At 40.6% G+C, this 16,806-nt stretch overlaps 1 long non-coding RNA gene across 27 annotated transcripts in view; it reads right to left on the bottom strand.

The window, feature by feature from the left end:
* Positions 1-16,806, bottom strand: part of LOC102069628 (uncharacterized) — a 77,279-nt gene that overhangs the window by 49,843 nt on the left and 10,630 nt on the right. For 20 of the 27 annotated variants that reach the window (XR_012582094.1, XR_012582112.1, XR_012582105.1 and 17 more), the window contains 5 exons: positions 16,313-16,360; positions 12,174-12,264; positions 9,812-10,060; positions 7,683-8,031; positions 512-5,013 (listed from right to left, as the gene is read on the bottom strand). This is a non-coding gene — a long non-coding RNA (uncharacterized LOC102069628). The remainder of the gene's footprint in view (positions 1-511; positions 5,014-7,682; positions 8,032-9,811; positions 10,061-12,173; positions 12,265-16,312; positions 16,361-16,806) is intronic. The other 7 variants (XR_012582091.1, XR_012582097.1, XR_012582093.1 and 4 more) reach the window with 5 other exon arrangements.

The following is a 16,806-nucleotide window of genomic DNA, read 5'->3' as shown; positions in this document are numbered from 1 at the left end:
CTTATAACACATAATCCACTGTCACTGCATTCTGTCTGAGCAGAACTAACACAGAGCAGTCAACATGAAAATATCACCTAAAATAACCCAGGACCTGCAAATACTGAACAGAAAATTATAATGTGAATCCATTCAGACTTTGAGAGTTATTTTTTAGCTTTTTTCTTTATTTTTAAAGTCTCAGTTGTTCAAATTAGAAAGTAAAGTGTTACAACTAATTAAAATATAAATTGGCTAGAGAAAATCACCCAAATCATCAGGAAGTAGAGAGAGAGCACAACTGGGCATGTGTTATAGAATCCTTTATGAATTAAATGCTAAATTCTAAAGGGCTGATCTGGCAAAATAATATTAATATAAATAGAGCAAGTGTTGCTGTGGTACCCAGGTATATTTTACTGGGTTGAACAAGCGGTGGTCAAATGCAGTTTAGCTAGGCTGGGATGAACAACAGACTTTGTATGGACTTTACATATTGTAGACACCCCGAATTAAACAAAATTTCTCTTACCCTGGCACAGTATTCACACTGCAGTCACATCTCTGCATGGAAGTTTCTTCTTCCAAGTCCAACTTGTGACCCCAGCCTGAAAGCAGGAACTGGCATGGTTCAGTATCACTGAGTCTGTCATACCAAAACCAGAAATTAAGATGTCACTGAGGTATAAAACACAAGTTTCTCTGTCACACCCAACCTACATTTTCTCCAGATGAGCTCATCATACTCAGTTTCCACTATCCTCAGAGAACAGATAATCTGTTTCCTATAAATACAATAAAGAGTGCTTTAAATGACATGACATTTTTTCAATTCATCATTTCGGTGATTCAAAATAAGTGTGAAGGGAAAAGATGCTGAAAGCAACAAGCAGCAGGAGCCCAGGACTGAGGAGCTCAGGAGGCTGAGTCCCCATTTTTGCTGGATTTTGATGGATTCTCCCATCTCAGACCTGTCACCTGAACCTTCAGCCTGGGTGCATTTACCTCCACAGGGTCCTGCAGCCCTGTGAGCTGCACAATGATCTGGTCCTGATCTCATCTCTGCCCTCACTCCTTGCAACTGGAAAAACAGTGATAAAAATATAATAATAAGCTCAGAATAATTATGTATTGTCTTTTTAGTGAAACAGGCCTTGAGCACTGAGAGCTCTCCACTGGGAGAAGTCCCATTTAAAAAATCTCCCTGGCATAAAAATGAATCGGATCCTGTTACATGAATGGCCTGTGTTTACTATTCTTTTCACTTACCTTCTAGTCGTTCATTTTCTGAGCTGACTTGTGCCTCTTCCTCTGTTGTCAGCAGGAATTGGGTAACAAGAACTTGCTGGAAATGGAGTGGTAAACAAATAAACAAACACAGAGAAGGACCTGCTGACTTGGCAGATGCACTATTACAACCATGATGTAAAACTCTCAAACAACAAATGCAACTTCTGAATGTCTCATGACTCACATCACAAACAGAGAGGGGGGAAACTGAAAAGGGATTTTAATCAGTCATAATGAATTTGGAACAACACTGGATTTTCAGATCATAGGAAAATCAGGACAAGTCTGGGTTGAATTCTTGGTCTGAATCAAATATTCTTCTTCCTGTAGCCATCAATCACCACATCCATTATCTGTAAAAAAGGCATCACTTGGACTACCCCAATGACCACTCTACTATAACCAAGAAAATCAGTCAGCATCTTTGCTCTAGGGTAAGGAAAATATTTGGGCACTTCAGGAGTACTCATTTCTCCTCCCAAGAGCCCAAAACCTCTAAGTGTGTTACCAGGGCTCCTTGCTTCATCTGTTTCAATTTTGAAGCTCTTGGAAAAGGTAACAGTTCACAACTACTGCAATGGTCTTGCCCCAGGGAGATGGACAGAGCAGCAGGGCAGAGGCAGAAAAACCACAAGGAACCTAACGGATGTTTTCTTGGGAAAAAGGGGAGATTAATTAAAGGGGGAAATCTGCTGGTCATTAAGTGTCCTGGAGCAACTATTGTGACACTGAAGCAGTGAGTTTCTGTGTGGCTTTAAGACATCTGCCCTGAGGAAACATTTGCAATTGAAACTGTGTCCTCTTTTTCCCGAGTCTCGGATTCCCATGGGCCAGCAGTTGCCTTGCTAAATGAAATGCTTCTTTAGGGAGACTGGCTGGCCCCAGGGATTGGTAATGCAATATAGAGCCTTTCATCTCTCACCCATGAACCCAAGTCAAACAGAGTTTGGTAAATGGCCAATAACCCCTACCATTCCAGGGCTGTTTGGTGACCTGTGCGAAATGAGGAGGGTCATCTCTGTGTCTGTTTACTAGAAGCCAAGTGTCAACTTCACCATAAAAAAGGACACAGTTACTACTCATTATCACCCAATTTAACATTCTGAAGACAAGAGAATGAGCCTGGAAAACTCAGCCATCTTCTGACCCAACCATGGCGGTCCCAGTACATCAGGGCTTGAGGAACATTAATGAGGACAGTTGCATTGTAGCAAACCAGGCTGTGCCTCTCCTGCCAACCAGAAATCCAAGTCTGAGCCACTCTCAGCTGCGTGTGATTACAGTCCTTCCCAGATCCACATGGAAATCCACAGGATTCAATCCAGTTTTTGGGTGCATCAGGCACTAAAACACAACCATGAAGTTACAAAATGCTGCAGGCTTCTGCAAATCTGTATTTATGGTCTTAAATAGGCACAGGCAACTCACACAGGGACCCAGAATCCAGCACTGAGAGAGTTAATGTGCCGAGAAGCCCAGCACTGAAAGGCTCTGTTCCCTCACCCATGGTGAATATAGTGTTCTGGTTACCAAAATAGCTGTATTTGGAAGGGTTGAAGGCCAGAAGCTCACTGCAGTACCCACTCTTGCCCTATGCACTGCTCATTTTAAGGTCAGACCTTTAGCATCAGGAATCTGTTAGAAGAAAGAGGAATCGCTTTAAAAGTTGTTGCCACTCTGGGGATTACCCTGGAAGGTCTGAGAGGGTAAAGGAAAGGGCAGGGGCAGATAAACACTTGGCCACATGAAAAATCAGCTGCCCCTAAATTTCAATACATCTGCATAAACCTCCCAAAACTGCAGCCAGCTTGTTCTTCCTCACAGTGTTCGCACTCTCATTTTGCAGCCCTTCTCATGCCACAGCAATGCTAACTCTGTCGTTGTCAGTTGAGTTACTGTTTAATCCCTCCTATCTTGATTAATTGCATTAAATTGGTATACCTATGTTAATTAAACAGAAGATGGCAGAGGCAGCTTTTACTTCTTGTTCTTTTGTGTAGATCATTTCCCAGAGCTTCACAGGTTGTGGAAAAATAACAATACAGACACACCACACATCATATTTCAGCACAGCTGATAAAGCTATTTTACCCATACAGTGGTCCATGATTCTTTTTGCATATCACAGTACAGGTTTAATTACCACGCTGCTGCTGCATGGCAGCTCTTCTTGCTTTTTCTTTTTTTTTTTGTTTGTATTATTTGCAAGTCATAATCATGTTTTCCTGTCATCCCCGAGCAATGTGCATGCGTGCGTACAGGCAAATGCCAAGCCTGGAAAGGAAATTTGATGCGTGTCCATGAATTAGAGTTTTCAAACTTTGGCTGAAGATTAGTACATGTAAACATAGCTCTGCCCCCTTCATCTTGGATAATTGGTCACAAATGCTACTTGACACTTCTCAAATCAGACACTTTACATACTTCTGAGCATAGCTGAACTTTTTTGGCAGGAATTAATTTGCTTTGCAACTTAGCTGCTCATTCCTGGCCTGATCCCTGCTGCAGTGATTTCAGGGCAATGTTCTGCCCGTGTGAGGAGCACACAGAGGCAGGACCGGATCTGTTTGCCAGCGCCGACGAGCCCGGCTCTGTTGATTCCCTCACAAAAACAATTACTGCAGCTCATGTTCTGCCCTTTGCCAGCCTTGATTAACACTGGGATTTTTACCTTCAGGCCCCTCTTTCTATTCCAATGACTGAGCAAGTTATAATGCATCAGGAGACGTCTCAAAAGAACGGGGAAGGCGATGTAGCATCCCCAGAAAATGCAACTTTTGACACACCAAAACCCTTCCACAGCTTTATGGGAGATGGTCACAGACACCATTCAGGGAAACTCTCTCACTTTTTTTCCTGCCCTTCCTGCAAACAGTGCACGCTCCAGCAGAGAAGGGAAATCCATTTCTGGAGTAGTGATGGAGTTTGAAGCAGGCACAGAATTTCTTGCTATTAAAGAGCCCCCTGTTTGCTCTGACAGTTCAGTGTGTTTACTCGCCCTGCACCAGCACTGAGAGAGCTGAGCAGACCATATGCTCACTTAGAAGGGCTGCCAGGTCTCAGGGAGCATTGCTGTGCCTGTTCCAGGAGGGGTTTGGGACAAGAACACATTCCATAAAGGATTTCACTAGGAATATTGTATTTTATCTGGTGATTTATTTCTGTCCAGTCTCTGGACTAAATGGCAGATTATCAGCATCTCCACGTAGATCTATGAATAACCAGTGGAAAATCTCATTTGCCCTTTATTCACTGGGGTGTTGATAAGCTGCAGCATATTAAAAATATTTGTCAGTTTGTTCTTCTCAGCTATCAAGTAGGGTATGTAACAGCATGGCTGCTTCACCCAGAAAATGGAGAGAAAATGACAAAAAAAGTCAGTTCTAGAAGAGGGTGACCATTTGCATGAGTTATTTTAGGATTATTGCCTTGCTTCTAACTAAAACTTAAATCTGTAAATTATATTGAGCTCCTACCTGCAGAAGCAAAGGGCGGAACTTTGTGCTGTGCTTCAGGTGCAGAGAGGAGCAAATCCCTGGTGGTGCACTCGGGTTTCCTTGGTTCTCAGGGCTTTGTTCAGCTCAAAGCACTGATGAGGAGCAGCCAAGACAGAAAGAGTTCCCACCTCTGGCCTCTTGTGCCATGACCAAGAGCTGAGCTCAGGGCCAGGGAACCAGCTGCATCTGCCACCTTTGAGTGCTTGGTCCCCCTGCTTTCCAATCATGATCTTGTGATGGCTCATCCCTAGAAAAGAAGGGTAGCTGCTGTTATCAGAAATATGGCAGATTCACTGTGGAGAAGCAATAATTGCCCCAGAATTCAAAAAAAGACATGGCATGTTAGCATGTCTTGAGTTTTTATAGGTTCATACTTTAAAATAAACAAATTGAGATGTATTTTGCTCCCTTCTGCTTAACTCTGATGCTTGAATCACTGTGGGAGTGGTGGGTATGATATTTCTAGGTGTACAAGGCAACAATTGGCCAAGAGATATGGCACAGCTCTAAAGTCTGAGCTAAGGAGGATGCTTGGTTTCCATTACTATTATCTATCACTATAAATTTAGCTTTCAGGTCCTAGACATTTTAAAATAACGTCTAGTGTTGGAATAGGAGACTATCAGAAAAAGTGAATTACAGGTTACAGGCTTCCAGGATTTGCAGTAAAAGAACTATTACTGTAATTACACCTGTGGAGTCCTCATTTATGTTGTTATTAGGGGAAAGGGATGGGAGAATTAGGATGTATGGAAAGAAAACATTGCAGAAGGGGAGCTAAATAGTTTAGCTGGGACAAAGAACTATGATGGCTCCTGGTCACACTTATGTTTTCAGCACATGAAGTCACCATGTGCATGTGGACCTGCAATGTACAGGGATTTAGGTGAAACCACTATAGATCACCAATATCTGGTACAAAAGGAAACAAACCTCAGCCCCTAGATTGGGAGCTGATACCTTTTTGTACCATTGACCATCTCCATGGTCTCTGCTGGATGCAAATGGGGATTGACCAAGTGACTCCATTGGCTCGGTTCTTCAGAGACAAAAGTTCTTCCCCATCCTCAAAGAAGATCAAACCCAGATTCTTGAACGTTTGGAAAAACAAAATCTTTCTTTTCAGGGGAGAGGTGAATCTCTATTTTGTCTCGTTATTTTGTCAGGGCTGAGTGGCCATTATTAGTCCATGGGTACTTGCTGGTGTAAATCCACTGTGTCACCTCCTGGATGTCATTACTTAAAGTCAGCAAACTTGTGCTTCAGTGGCTGAAGATTTGTTTGCTTAATGCCTGGTTTCATCAACAAATTCAGGCTGGCAATGACATCCTACTTGTCTAAGTTAATATACAGCTTTGCACTGTCCTTGTTTCCCTTACCATTCAAACTTATGACTCTGTGTTGGTGTCTACCAAAAATCAGGATTACAGCTGAAGAGAATGAAGTGATGAATGAGCATGAGGTTTGCATGTAGATAATTAGAAGTCCGGCTGGGTAGATCACATTATTTAATTCATCATCATTATGTTTGTATTTAAAAAGCATTTAAAATATATTATTTCTTCTATTACTCCATCTCTTCAGTGCTCTGATGCCAGGGATGAATCGTGCTGTGTTTTTTGGTAGAGATTTGTTTTCTAAAACATGATGGAACTATGTGGATCCACTGTAATAAGTGAGTTGTCCCTACTTGAGGAAACTCTTGTGTCAAGAGTAAAATCCTTGTTTGGCTGTGCTGCAAGAAGCAGGATGATATTTAATTATGACAGCTGAAACTCATCTCCAAGTGCCGACAATATTGATTTGTTCTAATACAGAACAGGTGGAATTAAAAAGCTGGTTTATTTAGAAATTTACGTATTCCTAAAAATGTCTGTTCAGCTCATTTTTAAATTTGATTTCTTATCCCAGGTGAATTACACTCTATTTCTGAATCTCAAGAACTGCCTGTGCCTGATAAGAGCTGATCGAAGTACCAGCATAATTCAGTTGTTTTGATTGTGAGATTTTTGTTTGCTGCTTTATGGACAATGGTGTTTGCAAAAGAGAGGTGAAGAGATGGAATTACAGCCCACAGTTGGTGCATGAGACTTAATATTAGGATAGGTCCACAGTCTATAAGGTCAGTGGCAAATGATACCAAGCTAGCAGGCAAAATCAATGCCTGGTTCTGTAAAAAAAAACAGCAAGGAGAATCTGTGCCAGAGTCCCAGAATGACAAATGAACTTGGGCAAGTTGAAGATAATCATGATTATTTAATATTCCACAGCTCTACAAGTTGATACTCTGTGGACAAAAGATCAGAAGTCTGCTGAATCCAAAGTTTTGAATCTTTGGGTCAATATGCTTCTCATGTCTTCAACATTGTTTAATTTAGGAGGAAACAGTTCTGAGCTAAGATAAGATCTCAGACAAAATTGACGTGGACTCACAACATGGCCTAACATAACAATTTAATCTATCCTGTGCTTCCCCTGAAAGAAGGCTTAATAACTGTGGTATGATTTCACCTGCTGCTTCTAACATTTGCTCATTCTTTTTTCCTGAGCAAATTTGGATTATCAGATGGCGAGCAGCTTTGTTCATAGTAGACAAACTTGAATTCATTTAGGATTAATAACAATAGGTTCAATCTTGGATTCAATGGCAGTTCTTAATGAATGGAGTCTTTGGAAGATAAATGTTTGTTTGTGTGAAAAGAGAAATAATTAATTCTCCATTTTTCTGGGTATGAGGTGATTATAGTACAATATCACAAAATGTTTTCCCTGTGTTCCAGACCCGGGTATAAGAACTGCAAGAATGTTCCCCAAGCCCCAGCATTGCAGATATGAGCCATTTTGACCTTGTCATTTCAAAATCTGAAGTTTTGCAATGAATTGCTTGTGTGAGAAAAAAATGTATCTCTTACTCACAGTGCTTTCAGGTGCTCCTGGTGATCTGATGCAGGGCAGCGAGGAGGGAGGGAGGGAGGAAGGTCCACGTCGCTGCGATCCATCAGCAGCTATGGGTCAGCACAGGGTCACTCGGATGAAGGAATCAAGGCTGGATTTTGGCCCAATCCTCACCATTGCCTTAGACATGGGCATCTTCCAAATTCCTGTGGGAAATCCCACGTTCTTCATCACTGTCCCTGTCTCTTGGGAAGCAGCTGGAGCCCACCGTGCCCGGTCAGGAGAGGCTGTGCTGCCCAGCACCCGGTACCCACCGACCTCAGGAGGAATTCACAGGCTCCAGCAAACGTACCCTGCAGGCAATTTTACCCTGCAAAAACATCACCCACATTGCTAGAGTTTAGGACAACAAATTAGAGCTTTTAATATGCACTGGCCGCTTTTTTTTTTTTTTCACCCCCCCCATCCCCACATCACCACCATCCCCCCTCCCAGCCCAGTAACATCCAGTTGCTTAATTCCATTTGAAATCACCCGGGTTAGGCACCTAAATAATCTTGTCCTTCATGCCTGTCAACATCTTGAGGCACCTAACCACCTTTAGAGATGTGGTGTGAAAGCTTGTGAACGATGCAATCGAGGAGGGAAACAAAAGACAAGTATCCCTATTTGCTGCCCAAGAATCCACAAAGAATGCTGCTTCAGCTCTGCTCTGATTTCTAATTAGATTATGAGTGATGTAGGACTCTGAAGCCAAGCTGGAGTTTGTGCTAGCACTTTGCATGTATGAATGACAAAGGGACACCACTTTCATATTGATTTAAGCAAGCTAGTGGAAGAATGTTTAAACATCAAGTGCTTGATGTCCCAGTTTGCCAGAGCACCTGGAAATATCAAATTAATTCCAGGTGTTCTGCCATTAAGACGGGCTTGCTGCTTTTACAGCCACACATACAAAATGTGGCTCCCAGTTCCACAAATAAAAACGGAATGGTTTCTGCTCCTAATGCCTCGATAACTCCGACATATTGCAAGTTCTGGAAAGAATTTTAATCTACATAGTTTTTTTTTTTTTTAATGGGGAGGGGAGCAAGGGGGGAAAGATTTTAAATATGCTGCATACAATTTGTGATGGTCATCTCTAAAATGCAGCTCCATTATCCTTTTCCATTTGGAATGAATGAGGCTAATTAATTTCAGGCCATACTTGATGAGGTCAGCACCATACGAAGGGTGCGTGCTAGACATTGCTAATCTCTTTCAGCTGAGAGTGATGAATTAAAGATGAAGCATTCCTTTGCAGGCCTAATTTAGAATGTATATCAAAAACCTACAGCAAATAATACTATACCCTACAACAAAGGAAAACTTGTTCTCTCAGGCTCCCATGTAGGGTTGATTTTAAACGCATTTTCATTTCGCTTTGGAATTCCAGCTGTGGATGGGTGAAACAGTTCAGAAAATTCAAGCTTTCTCTCTTTCTATTGCTTTTATGGACAAAAGTAGGCAAGGGGGGGCTAAGGGGAGAGAGAAACTGGTCCGTGTTTGATCCTGTATGTCCTGTGATTCTGACTGTACGCTCGGCATTTGGGAAACCAAGCACCTGTGACGCGACACCCCCCAGGGCCACACTCACATCTTGCTGTTGGGGATTTCTAGGTCTGAGGGGAAAGCAGTCAAGGTCCCCTTTGGTTCAGCATCATCCCAAGAATGTTTTGTTGGACATTGCTGGGTCACCCAACAAGGACAGGAGCTTCCAAGCCTTACAGAGCTGTCATTCTCCCCAGGGATAAACACCTCCCTATGCAAAAAGGTCCCATCACATCTAGATAGCAGATAACAAAACTGAATGGAACAAATCACTGCGAAAGCAGCCAGGTCTGGGAGCAGGACAAATTGCTAGACAGCTCCCAAACTTGGCTGGAGTTGAGGCTCAGCCAAGCTTTGCCACCTTTCCCTCAAGGCAAAGCCACCCACAAAGTCCATAGGGGTTTCCCCCAAGCAAGGGACTGCAAGATTTGTCCCTGTGGGCAGCAAGAAGCTGAATTGTCATTTTGGTAAAATAGAGACTTATGAAATCTTAACCCAGCCTCACAAGGAGGCTGCAAACAATAGACCAGCATCCTCCCCAGCACTTCTCTGCTCAGTACCTGGCAGTTCCTTGGAATTCTTGACAGGTTGCTGCAGCGAGTGGAAGTTCCCAACTGGTGGCCATAAGCGGCTGCCGTCTTTGTATCCCAGTAGTCCTCATTAGAACAAAGCTGCTTCGAATTAAATCCAATCTACATGCCGAATCAATCTTTCAACCCTTTGATTGCTTCTGAAAATATTTATACTTCTTAATAATGCACATTTTGTCCCAAAGCCTGTGATTAAACCCAGACAAGGTCCGGAGAAGCCTGAAGTATATGTGGAAGGGGTTATTTTGGACAGGAAAAGAAAGATAAAGACACAGGTTTTTCCTATTGTGAAATCATTAGAGTGTATAAATCTAGCAATTGCAGTTGTATAAGCATCAGAGTGGGGTTGTAATAAATACAGATTGGACTATTATAGTAACCAAATGGAGTTTATGGATTATGTTCACTAGTTCATATTTCTCAGCTACTACACCCTAACTAGCTTCATGCTGCACTCACCTCTGTTAATATTCCCTATTAATATTCTCTTTACGTGTTTGTGGGGGGAAAAAAAAAAGTTAGGATTCAACTGCTGCTCTGTGTAAAACAAATATGTTTAAAGAATCATGCCCTCCAAAGAAAAAAAATAAACACGGGGATGCTGCAAAGCGACCGTGTTCGAAGGGCACAGGCTGTGGCTGGCTGAAATCGCCCCGTTCTGCTGAAAGTTAATAACTTCCATCTGAGTGGGATCTGCTCCTAATGCAGGGCATTTGCTGTGAGAAAATTGGGGTGTAAAAACGAGGAAAATAACTTCTGCTATCCCTTACCCTGGTGGATTTTTAGGGTGGTAAATAATAAGCTTTGGCTGGAGATGAGAAACGCACAAAGGCTTTGAAACCGGGGTGTGTGGTAAACAGCACGTTATTCCCTTCTCAAAAAACAAAGTGAATCGCAGGTGAGACATGAGGAGATGAAGGGAAGGAAACATTCCCTGGCTAAGAAATAACCCAGACAGGGCCAGATCCTCCAGAGTGGGGGTCTGCCGTCGATTAAGGAGGTGCTGGTGGCTGGGGACGCAGATCAGATAAAGGCTCTGTACCTGTCTCCCTCCCTAAACACAAATGACTGCCCTTGTCTCTAAAAAAAGGGAAAAATTGACTTTGGAAAAAGCACCATGATAAATCTCCTTGGATATAGTATGCAGTGTCTGTGTGAGAGGGAAAGAAATCCTAGAAACTAAAAGTATGCAGTGCTTATTTAATATCATTGTCATCAGCAGCATCAGATGGTAAATGCAGGTAATATTCTTCAGGAGTGGGCTGATAAATGCTTGTGGTAGTTTTGCTCGTGACAGTTTCCCCTTTCATAAAGGAGAGAAAGAAATATTCTCAGCTAAAATATTATTCATTGACTCTTTCATCACATAGTTCATTATATTAAGTTGTTATTTCCTAAATATGTTAGGGGGTGGTAATATTATTATACATATATCCTGAGTCATGATGGCTGTTTTGCATTAATGTATGATTTGGATGCTCAGTCTTTAAGGTAGAGAGAAGGGGTGTGTTTATCATGACCATAAATAAGGGAGAGCAGAGATTGTAAAAAACCTCTCATAAATAGGGATGGATCCAAAATCTAACGACATGCATGAAAATTCCTTTTGGATCAGACCCCCATCAGAACTCTGTATTATATAACCAGCATTTTCTGAATATCTTCTATTGTTTGACAGCCCTGATTTCACACTGAACTTGGAGTTCATTTCTGAACAGAAGCTTTTTCTATAGAAACTTTTAATCATATCTTTTTTTGTGAACACACACATACCATCGAGGATATTGTCTTATTAAAGAGTTTAAGCCTAAAGGTGTATGCCTACTTTTAAAAGAAATTTTCTGATTGTAGATAACTGCTCAATTTGATTTAGTGTCCAATGATAGTGATGGGGTTGATAACTGAGCATTCATCGGTAATTCATCTTGTGCTAGTAGAAATTTACAGCAAAGCAGTGCTTTCCCAACACTGACAAGTCCTATTAATCTTCTTCAGACACATTTCAATAGGTGTCTCCATCTGTGCCCAACATCTAAACACTCTGGCATCACTGGGGACTTGGAGACACCTTCATTTCAGGTTACACTAGTGAAAATGTGATACTAGATTGTACTCTATTTTTAACCTAATTCTCTCTTTTCATTCAATTAGCCTTTCTTGCCTGCATTTTTCTACTCATGTGTAACATCCTTTTCCCAGGAATAGCTTAAAAATGAGATTTAGTTACTTAAAGAGACAGAATCTGCCAGGGCAAGAGCAGCCAAGAGCTTAGCACAGAAAAGCAGAATAACAAAGCTCAGGGACACAGCGTGGAGACCGAATTGCCACTCACCAAACACGTCCCGAGCAGCATTCCCTCAATATTCCCTTCCTGATGCACCTCTTGCAGGCACCACAGGGTTTGGACAGATCTGAAACTAGAACTGAAAACAATTGCAGGATGTTTGGGTGTTGAAATCCCAAAGAGCTCTGTTTGTTCACGCTGCACAGGGATCCCCACCATCCATCCCCACTTCGCTTTACATATACTACTAATGCATGAACAAACACAGAGCAGTCAAATTACAGCAATAACATTTATGGGTGGATTATGTTCCAACTTCCTCACTTATTATTAAAAGCGAGTAAATTGCGAAGCACATGGAAGAGGTAGGGTGCAAATGCAGGCGAATTTCCACTCTGAACCAAATGTTGTTTTTTCACTTTCAAAGCTGCGATGAGTTTGCGAGCAGACGCAGCACAGCTTTAAAGCTTACTCATTCAAAAATGTGTGTTTGGGTTCCTCTTTTTTTTTTTTTTCCCTCTCTCTCCCCTCCTTACTCCATTTACGTTTTGCCTTTCAAAGAGGAGCAGATGCACACCATTTGGGTTTGGGTGGCTCCTACTTGCTCTGAACTTTCTTCTGAAAAGAGCAAACCGTGAGCCATGCGTCTGCTCCGCGCCGCAGAGGCAGCCTCAAACTTTGTTTCTGGCTTTATGAAGTTCTCTCGTGAGTCGTATTATAGATCTAAATGACCTTATTGTAGGTGGCAAGTTTAAATGTGCCATATTAATAACTTGTTATCCAAGACAAATTAAGTCCTTATGTGTCAAAAGCACTCTGTTCTGGATTACCTACAAGACAAGTATTTATTGAATAAACGTTGGATCCAATTTCATTTTAATGTGACTGACTGTATGCTGCAGCCCCTTAGAATGAGATAAAAACACTCAAACCTACAACTGTGTTGCAACATTACACCTAACTTGTCTATTTCTATTATTGTCTTTTTAACATGGGATCTCAAAAGTGTTTGGGGGGGTTTAAGGATTTATTATTATTATTGTTATTATTTTTTTCTGAAGAGCAAGGAGAGAGATAGAAAAAAAAAGACTGGCGTTCAGCCTAAAGAGAAATCATTGAAACAAATTAATCCTATGCCGTTTAAATTGACATGGTAATCCATCATCAGCAAAGGGAAACTCTGAAAGCAATCTAGAATCTGCAGTGTTCTTTCACTGGCCCTCAGGCACAAAGACAGATAGTAAAAGAGGAAGGGGGGAAAAAATCATAAAAGTTAGCAGCACCTTAGCATAGGGAAGGGTTAGAGAAAGCAGCTTTCACTTTTTCCTGCTTTCAAGCAGCCAGCTCAGAAAGCAGCGCTGATTAACCTTCAGTCACTGCCTGCTAAGGTTTGCCTGTGTGTCAGATCATCTTCAGCTGCTGGGATGGGAGTTATTTCAAATAGTGCAGAGCCCCCGTCCTGTATAAACTCCACCATTGAAAACTCTGCCAAACATCAACTTGGGCATTTCTGCTTACAGAGGGCCTTTTATTAGCCTAAACTTGATCATTCCAAATGGACAATAAATTCTATCTGCAGAGCCCTGCAGAAAATAGCTGCACTATCCTTGGGAGTTTAATAGCCAGGATTTTCATAGAGCTAGCATGAAAAAAACTGGGGGGGGTTTATTTGGGTTTGGACTCAGGGTATTTTTTGTCTATCCCCTGCTTTCTCAGTGGGGCTATCCACCATAAAATATGTTTCCCAAGAGATTTTTCAAACTAGTTTTAAATATCTAAAGTGATGAGACTTTGTGCACCTTTAAAATTTTATTAGACTGACGGTCAGAAGAAAACATAAACCTCTTGGGCCTTGAAAGCCCATTGCAATACAGCCATTATCCCTATAATGTCAACAGAGCTACAAAATTCTCTAGAAATAAACCTTTTAAGAACAGCTTTCCCTGCTTCATGTTTTCTTTTAAGGTCAGTGGTGCATCACTTTTTTGGAAAGCGTTTCCCCTCTCTGGCCAGGTTTAGCAATGTGAAATAGAATGTATATTGCTAAATGAATAGGTTTAATTTTAGACACTGAAAAAATAAATAGAAGAAGAGAGCCAGGGCAGGAATAATACCTTTCAGTTAGAAACAGACATAGTAGAAAGAAAAAGTCAGAACTTTAGTGCCAGGGGCAAAGGGGTGAAAGGCTGGCTAATATGAACCATATCCAACATCTGCCCTATTTTAATTTAGCAGGGATAAAGTTTCTTCTTTTTTATTATTAAGAAAACTTTATGTGGCAGAGAAACCCATGAGCTATGTTATCAAAACTGTTTTATTGTCACACTGAAACTTAGAACTATTAAGAATTGGCGGGGCAAAGAGATAAAAACTCCCCTTCTCTCTCCTTTTATACTCTGTGACAAGCCTGGGCTCGGGTCCTGCTGACTGGGATGTCCTTTTCATGTCTTTATGAAGTACTGCACTTGGGGCTCTAATATAAAGGGGAGGTTAATTGTTCAGGATGGGTCCAGATGATTGATTCTCCAGGTTTAAAAAAATAAATTAATAAATTAAAAAATCTGAATATTTAAAACAAAATCCTGATGCGGTGGTCACCCTCAGAGTGAGCGATGGTGGTGGGGCACAACAAGTGTAAAGAAGGGCTGGGCTGGGGGTCTGTATGAGAAACAGCCCAAATTGCCAGGCTGGAACATGATCTCATTCCACCTAAAAGTTTTCCACCTCAATAGTGCAAATTCCACTATAAAATAACAAAGTGTACCAAACCACATGTGAGTAGCTGTAGGAGTAAGAGAGCAAATTGGTTTCTGACAAAAGAAGGATGAATACCTTTGGATAATCTAAAGTTAAAATTTGATTGAAAGCATAACATTCCTCTAAGCATCAATATGCTTAGGATCCAAAATATGGTTATTTTATTACCAGTTAATACTTAGATCAAAGCAAAACACTGTAGCTGGAAGGGACATTCTCTCTGGAAATAAAGTTCCATGTAATTATTTCCTATTAAAAACTAAAACTGGTCTTAGATTCAAAAATTTGGGCTTCCTTACATGTGATATAATGCAAGCTTGTCAAGAGAGAGCAGATGTACCATTTTTCACTGTTTGCTGGTATCTCTTTGCTTTAAAGTTTTCAGTTTAGCTTTAACCCTTTGAATGTGAAAGATTCTCATCCAATTTACCTCGATCAGACCAGGGGGACTGTTTTGGATTATATAGACTCATTTCCTTATGATAAGAAATTAGGATTTGATATGAGCTAACATCATTTTAAATAAAGCCTGCAACTGTAAAGAGGTAAAATCTAAAGAAAATGATATGGCGATGGGTAGGCAGCTGAAAGTTAAATATTAAATTGTAAACAAAGGTTTTACTCTTGGGCAAAACAGCTCATCTTAATTCAGTTCGAGACATGGAGTTTAAAATATGCACTCAAAATACTTCCAAGAAAGCTGCAACCTTTCAGAGGAGAGAGATAAGAATGTATTTTAATTATGAGGTTATAAATATGCGATAGATTTGATTTTTTTTTTTTACCAACTCCTAATGTGCTACGTAACATTGTTCAGATGCAGTTATACATTTATCTGTCTGTCTCTGTTCCTGTCCAGGGTTTTGCTTTTATTTTATTCTTTCTCTTTTTTTTTTTTTCTTCCCTCCTGATAGCTCAATCTCTATTTATGGCATCGTTGAGACAGGCCCTGGGAAAAAAAAAGAATCTATCCTTCTGTATTTATAAACCACCACAGAATAAATAGGGAATGGTTCCTTTTTACAGCTGAAGGGCTGGTATTATAAGTAGCAATATGAAATATTTAGACACAATATTTCAAGCTTCCCGGCTGCTTCTGATTCTGCTAATTATTTTTGATCTGTCAGTCAGAAATAAAAAAATAAATAAATAAAACTTTAAAGAGTTCATTAGGACTGCGGAAAGGAAGAAGAGTCAGATATAAGGCAGCAATTATAATTTGGGTTTAACATGTTTTTTTCATTTTTTGCTGACTCCTCAGCTACATTGTTTGGTAGAAGGATGGCTACAATATACTTCTGCATTAAAGCCTGTTAAATAGGGAAGAAGCTGAGACATTCAGCTGGGATATTGTTTGCTAGCTCAATTAGTATCCCAAGAATTTGAAAGTACAATAAATGTATCTGAAGATCATATCTAAACATACTTACCAAAAAGTACCCACCTCTCTCAGCAGTTCACATATTTCTGCCTTCTAACTGGGAGGGGAGAAAAAAAAAAGAAAAAGAAAAAAAAGGCAGTTCGATGTGTAGGTTAAGATTGGCGTGTGGCAAGGTTTGTGTGAGATACAAAGAAATCTGTATTTCACTCAACAATTTCATTGCTTAAACATATAGTTTAGAAGCATCTTTTCCTTAAACATGTGGTTCAATAACGTTTTCTTCAAAGGAACAACTCAGTGTGTTAAAAGATTTAAGAACAAAGAATGTGCTGCAAAATGCAAATTCCTCCAGTGTTACACTGTGTATGCAATTATGTATGTAGGCAGATAGATATAATTTGAGAGTTATTAACTTTCAACATCAGTGATGTACCCTGAATCAATACAATGTAACTACCTATTAAAATATAAACCAGGTGTGTTCCCAGGCAAATATAGTCTCAGAAGCTTTTCTAGATTATTTTTTTTTCCTTTAAAGATTAC

The sequence above is a fragment of the Zonotrichia albicollis genome, chromosome 11 (genome assembly GCF_047830755.1).
Source record: "Zonotrichia albicollis isolate bZonAlb1 chromosome 11, bZonAlb1.hap1, whole genome shotgun sequence".
NCBI lineage: Eukaryota > Metazoa > Chordata > Aves > Passeriformes > Passerellidae > Zonotrichia > Zonotrichia albicollis.
This window is presented reverse-complemented; position numbering and strand designations above follow the sequence as displayed.